The sequence below is a fragment of the Danio aesculapii genome, chromosome 22, assembly GCF_903798145.1.
Source record: "Danio aesculapii chromosome 22, fDanAes4.1, whole genome shotgun sequence".
Taxonomy (NCBI): domain Eukaryota; kingdom Metazoa; phylum Chordata; class Actinopteri; order Cypriniformes; family Danionidae; genus Danio; species Danio aesculapii.
This window is the reverse complement of record NC_079456.1, coordinates 14195685-14203133: the sequence shown is the minus strand read 5'-3', so window position 1 is coordinate 14203133 and position 7449 is coordinate 14195685. Positions and strand designations below refer to the sequence as shown.

The 7449-nt window shown below is 38.4% G+C and overlaps 1 protein-coding gene across 1 annotated transcript in view; it reads left to right on the top strand.

The window, feature by feature from the left end:
* The window catches only part of cntnap5b (contactin associated protein family member 5b), a 124909-nt gene that overhangs the window by 36148 nt on the left and 81312 nt on the right, over nucleotides 1-7449 (top strand). The window lies entirely within an intron of this gene.

The following is a 7449-nucleotide window of genomic DNA, read 5'->3' as shown; positions in this document are numbered from 1 at the left end:
TTAGTACAATTCTCTTATCTTTTATGTCTCTGTAAATACAATCAGAGACCGTTGTAACGTTCCCAAAAATGAAATATACTTATTTTTTATATGAAGTTATAGCAGAAAATGCTGGTATTGACTCATTCTTTGCATGTAAAATAGTCAGCCGTTGGTGGAAACATGTAGATTAGGGGGTGGTAATATGTAATAAGTTTCCCTTTCGGTTTTATAGATGCACCAGGGACCCGATTACAACACTTAAACAGACAAAACCTCATATTTTCATGATATTTCCCCTTTGAAATCTTTCAATCCCAACAGCAAAGAGTTCGGCGTTAAACATGGATCTGTTTACTGACATTTGTAAACAACAATCAACTCTTAAAATGCTGCAATTTTACGCTGCAAAACGGCAAATTAGGCGACCTATCCTCAAGCTAATACCAGTGCTGCTGAATTGTTTTCCTCCCATAAACATTAATTTCGCAGCATGCATATGTCAGTAGAACTGGCTGTGCTGACTAGGAGAATTTCCAAGGTAAACATAAAAATTTAATCTCCCCCACCCCTCCAACCCGTCTTCACATTCAAGCCGAGCATCCGTCTGATCCCGGTAGAAACAATTATGTGTAGCGTGTTTGTCAAACACAGGAAAAACTGTGTTGTATTTTTTATGTTTTTTTTACAGTTTGGCATGCATCCCTTGGCTCTCGTTCTTGTCTTGAAATGCTGTTTCAAAAAAAAAAAAAAAAAAGAGCACTGTTCTCGATTCGTTAAACAGTTTTATTAATTACATGCATACACGAGTACACTTCATTTCCACTAATTAATAAGCTAAAGCGAGATTAATATTAGCATGATTAACCAATTATGTATGCAGCAATCAGGTCATTGTATTTGATTAGAATACATTATTTTTGTGGCATTCCGATGATTGGCATAAATTCAGACGTTACGGCTTCAAAAATGTTCTTGATTAACTGGTGTAGACCTATAGGAAACACTAATCATTCCTCGTTAGTTTCTCAATTCCACTTCAGATTTTGTTAGCGAGAGCTGCTGTATTGACAATTAAAAATCAGCACTTTTATAGTTAAGTTTCTTCTCATCTTCTAAGGCCCGTTTACACTTGATAGTAAGTGAGTTTTTGTCAATCCAATGATAAGATAGAATGCAAAGCATAGGTGTAATTGGGGTCAGAAATGCTTTGAGCTTGTCTACTTTTGACCATTTTCAGAGTTTATTTAAAGGGAAGAGAAACAAATGAAGTGCCACGCTCTCGCCTTCTCTATAGGCCATTTCAACAAAGAAATCAGGTAAGTGGTCAAAAGAAGTACACTGCCTGACAAAAGTTTTGTAACCTATACAAGTTTTAGGAACAACAAATAATAACTTGACTTCTAGTTGATCATTTGGTATCAGAAGTGGCTTATATGAAAGACAAAAGCCTCTAGATTATGCTTACTTTACCAAAATAAAATATGATCATGCCTTGATTTTTTATTATTTAATTAGGAAAATAAGGTCAGACTTTGCTTAGACAAAAGTCTTGTCACTTAACTGAAAAAATGTACAGTTGAGTATATAAAGTCATGGTGCAGTGGAAAAGAATTAATATTGTGTATGACTCCCATGAGCTTGGGGGACTGCATCCATACATCTCTGCAATGACTCCAATAACGTATTAATAAAATATTTAACTTATAAATAAATGAATGCCATCTGGAATGGCAAAGAAAGCGTTCTTGCAGGACTTCCAGAGTTCATCAAGATTCTTTGGATTCATCTTCAATGCCTCCTCCATCTTACCCCAGACATGCTCAATAATGTTCATGTCTTGTGACTGGGCTGGCCAATCCGTGAGCACCTTGAACTTGTTTGCTCACAGGAACTTTGATGTGGAGGCTGAAGTACGAGAAGGAGCGATATTCTGCTAAAGAATTTGCCCTCTCCTGTGGTTTGTAATGTAATGGGCAGCACAAATGTCTTGATAGCTCAGGCTGTTGATGTTGCCATCCACTCTGCAGATCTCTCGCACGCCCCCATACTGAATGTAACCCCAAACTATGATTTTTCCTTCACCAAACTTGACTGATATCTATGAAAATCTTGGGTCCATGCAGGTTCCAATAGATCTTGTGCAGTATTTGTGATGATTAGGATGCATTTCAACAGATTATTCATCTGAAAAAAAAAAAAATCTACCTTCTGCCACTTTTCCATATGATTAACTATTTGTTGGTCTCACAACTGGGATTAATGACAAGACTTTTGTCAGGTAGCGTACTTGCGTTTCGTTATACCAAAATGCATCTACCAAGGTTAAAACAGGTGCTAAAGGAAGCATAGATGGATGACTGAGAAGCTATCAAATCTTGAGCTGAGAAAGAGCAACACTTGAGCATAATTTCCCTATTCTATCTAAATTCCAAAAGCATGAAGTTGCAGTTATAAAACTATATAGAGGATTTTCAGCCTTGGAATGTTCTGAATCTGAATGGCATTGCTCCTAATGCTCTCCAAGTGTTGCTCTGTTTTCACACTCTATTGATTCTGTTGATCTCTGGTGCACTTTTGTTCATTTTGCATCATCACAGACATGTGTGGCACATGAACGTAGGTCAGCATATTGTGCTGCTTTTAATTGAGTGCTTGTGCGCAGTAGAGCCATGCAAGGACACTTGCGTTCTAGCATTCTGCGGCTTGCAAACAAACTCCTTTGAGGAGAAAGCTGATTACAGGCTATTCATTTGATGCTCTGATTGCACTCACAATGTGCAAATGAAATGCAGGCTCATTCTCTTATCCAAGGCAAATCATCACTCTCATATTCGCTAATGGAATCAGCTCACAGGCAAAACTTGAGTTGCTTTCACATTCACACGAATTGCACCACAATTGCTACCAAAGTACTACAGGTAGTCTGATCTTTCCCGCAGTTCCAAATACAAACACAGCATCAACAATTCAGCGCGTTTAATAACTTTGCGAACCTACAACCACATCCAAATGCTGCAAATCAAATGTGTTCATAGTTTGCGCACCATAGTTTGTAAAGATGAAGATTACGAGCAATAATAGCTTGTTTATGTAGTGTGTAGTAATTTGTATAGACAGGAAATTCAAAGGAGAATAACATGTTCATGCAGTGTGCTGAAATTTGAATAAACAGATAATAGAAGCAGTAATGTGTTCAGTATTTTCACAATGCTATTTCAGTTCATCTCATTGGTCACGGTAACCTTGTTCTCAGCCCCTGACCCAAGCAATTCCTACTTCTAGCCCAGCAATTTTTTGGTGCTACTTGAGTACCACTTTTCTTTGTTCAAAGTTGATTCCTTATAAGTTGAAAAAGAAAAAAATGGTAAACTTGGCTCTGAACCAGCCCGTGAACTGTCTTGTTGGGTAAGGGTTGTAAGAGTGCCAAACCCAATGTTGCAATTAGCCTGACAACTCTAAACCACTGCAGGGAAAAGTCTTTATCATTAAGGTATGTTATGAGCAAAATTGAAACTACAGATTGTTTATGTTTGCAGTTAGATTCCATTTCAGAAGGCAGGTCAATAAATGTACCGCGAATGGATGATGTCAAACTCTGAATGGGTTTTCTTGTGTCCATGTTTGATGCAACTTATTGATACCAATTTCTAAATTGCCTTTTCGATGCTGGTTCTTATCAATACTGTCTTAGATACTATTTTCTATATTTTGATGCAAAAAAAGTTATTTTATTATGGTTTAGTACCATGATCTCTGGGTTATTGTGTTAAATTTGCGGGTGTCAGGGAGCCACTATGAATATTCAAGAGTCTCCCAGAGTTTCCAGAAGAAGCTTATGCTGAGTTCAGACTACATGATTTTCAAAGTAATCGTGTCACAGATGTTTTCACACTGCATGACTATCTTTTGTCACTGCTTTGTTTACACTGCAACAAGGATCGGCGACAGGGGCTTTCACATTGGATGACTTTGTGAAGTTTCACAAACTAATTTCAAGAGGAGCACATGATATAATTGACTGCAGCTGGTCTCTCATCTACAATCATTAGTTAGCCAATCAGATTAATCCACACTCACTATAAGTAGCCTAGCAAAAATCACTCTCTTATCTTCATTTCCGAAGAAACCCCCCCTCCCACCCCTTCTCCCCCTTCTCGAGAACCACCTGATCTCAAACTCCCCTTACATGCTCTATTGACCAGGCGGGAGCCCTGGGCTCAATTATCTCCGAGCTCAGGGTTCTCTCTCGGGACAGCATGCCAAACCTGCTAATAGCCTCAAGCAATATCTAAGTGTGAACTCTTGAAATAATAGGAAGAATCGCCAACAACTACATCTCGCAATCAAAAACACGTAGTATATCTTTTGTTATTAACTACACAATGAGAAAGAAGCCAATGGGGTAGAAAATGTACATATTTGCTCACCTGGGTTTGAAGGGAATTAACAGTTTTTCTCAACTTATTTTTATTTGACCCGGTTGTGATTTTGCTCACATGACACATCAAACAGACACTGGTGCTTCTGCCAAATTTCCACTAGTTCTTCCTCCATTTCTTGGGTCCAAATAAACTGAAAATGAGCGCTTTTAACTTCTCCCTCAACCTCCCTGGCATGCAGGTACACACACAAGTGAATGCTGCTCTCTCATTGGCTGTAGCCAATCACCGATTGTTATTTTCAGTCAAAACTCATTTCACACAGCATGATTTGAATCGCCGACAGCTCCAGATATTTAGCATGCCAAATATCTCACAGGCATTGGCGACTCATCGGCGATTCTCTCAGATCGTGCCTTTAATAGTTCAAATTGTGTGATTGCTACTCGCGTAAATGAGCACCGATTTGCCTGTGATTTAAGGCATTTGTCTGTGACTTCTCAAAACCTGTTGGCGAGTCAACATCGGGGCTAAAATCATGCAGTCTGAACTTGGTGAGCCCACACTTTTGACTGTTTTGCTTTCAACCTAGCCGACTTGACCGATTGTTGCATGTATACACACCTTGCTTAATTCTCATACAGCCTTACATGGCTACTGAGATCTCACTGATGGTCATGTTCGTACATTCAGACAACATATAATCATAAAGGATTTTTAAGCCTAGCTTAAATGAATGCTTAAAGAGCCCCTATTTTGGATTTTTGAAAATGACCTTCTATGCAGTGTGTAACACAGGACTAAGTGAATGAAAACATCCAGCTGAGGTTTAAATCTGAAAGTGCACCGTGTTTAAACCTATTGATTCTTTAACAAAATAAATAAATCGTGTTGGTTTCGGATCTTTTGCCTGAATGCGTCAACTTCGATACGGTACATCACCAAATATGAAGTGTCGGATCTGGTAAAACGTGAACGTGCCTTTCCCTTCAGACACTAGCGGAGCACTGGGGATCACGGCAAAGATCATGAAGATCACTGACAGATGGAGCTTCGACTGTGGGGAATAAAGGTTTGAAGTTCATTTTTACAACAACACCACAGCATAGCCAACCTAGTGCTGTGTTTGTTCCTGTCATTTTTTCAGATTTTTGATACAATAACCTAGCTGCAGCGTGGAACACATTGGCCTTTTTCTATTAAAGGAAGGAGCAGCAGAGACTATTATGTAGACTTTGTCAGTAACTGTTACAGTTCACATGGACCAGTTTCTTCTGCCTCCGGATCATAACATGTAATTAAAATTGTTGCCTCATTTTGTGTAGTTTGCGAAATATGTATGAGCAAATCCAGCGTTATGGATGTGAGATTTGCAGTAATAACTCAAAACATAAATTCACATAGAAAGTCTATGTTAGCATTATATTGAAACGTCTGTTTGTATTTTCCAACACAACTGACCACAGAATTAACAGACCAGAAAAATATCAATGTGCAAACATGTTTTGTACTTTAAATGAGGAATATACACATACATTATGGATGTGACCAAAAAAGTATGCGTTTGCAGTATGCAACATACTTTGTAGAAATTCTGCGAATTAAACTGCACAACCCAAAAGAAATAATGCTAATCAAAAGGATAAAATACGTCTCTCTATAGAACAAACATGATTAACTTTTATTTTATTTGATATTTCTGCATTTATGAGGAAAAAGTGTCGTTATGGATGTGACATCTCTCCATTATGTATGTGACCGATGTGAAATTGCCACTTGTGTGACTTTGGTAAATCATGAACATTAAAAACATTGACAGAGACATTTTTGAGTATTTCTAAAGTACTGTAAAATACTAGCCCACACAATAAATGTTGAAACGGTTTTCGTATTTTGGTGAAAACTTTTTTTTTTTTCATGGCAAGTTGACATTTGCATGGAATTGCTCATATATAATTGTGTTTTGTAACTTGCAATCGCTGCACGGCTTGCAATCACTTATCTGTTATAGATCAGTGCTCGTACTGTATCCCTAAGTTAAATCTTTATGGGGCTATTCACATACTGTGTCCGAAACCACATTGAAAATGTGACATGTGCTTGTTTCGTTACCATTTCAAACTCCTTTTGTGCTCTCAATCTCTTGCTGTTTGTTGCTATGGCCATCATCAGCTGTTCCTCAATTTTCAAAACAGTTCAACTTTTTCCACTGTATGGATTAATGCTGAATGTATGTTGTTGTTATTACTTGGGGTTAGGGTTAAGAGTAGAGGTATATGCTGATGTTTAACTGCATTGCATCACTGAACAAATCATACGGGAGTCGTTGGGATAATTAAGTAAATGCATATTATAAGACAATGAAAGTGTTTATTGACCTTGCATGTATATCAACCTTTTTTGGAGACCACCAAAACCAAAATATGACCTTTTATAATGCACAGTACGGGGTCTTTAAGATTTATTGGCTTTAAATGACATTGTGCATTGCACATCAGGGAAAAAGCATGTTGTTTCTAGATCCAAAGGCAAATAGATTTGTTGCTGTTCCATGGGTGAAGTGAATCAGTTTGTTTCTGTATCAAAGGTACAGATGGAAAAACATTCTCAAAATAACATTCTGCTATCCACCCGAAAGTTAAGACAATTTCAAAGTTTGCCTCAGCCTTGACCAGAGCAGGATCTAGTGGTGTTTTCAGAAAATCCCACTTGATTTCAAACAGGCATTGGTTTCATCACCCCCTCAACAGGGTCGTACACATTCCTGTCCATCAAACGCTCCATCGTATCTTCACCTTGTGTGCCAGTGCCCCCAAACATCTCAAGTAATGAAGCTTCTGGTTTATGGTCATGCTGTATCGATTCCCATCTCTTGTACCATCAGAGCATCAGGTGCTGGGCAGCCACCAGGTCAATCTCACTCCCCTTCTGGAGTCTAATCTGGTTTCTTTCCGCCGGTGGATGCAATGCATGACCGTCACCGCAAGAAGAGAAAACCCCTGTCAGTCATCCCCATCATTCATATTTATGAGTTTCAAAAACATCCCTTGCTCAATTTGCTCACTTTACACGCTGACAGAAGAAAAGA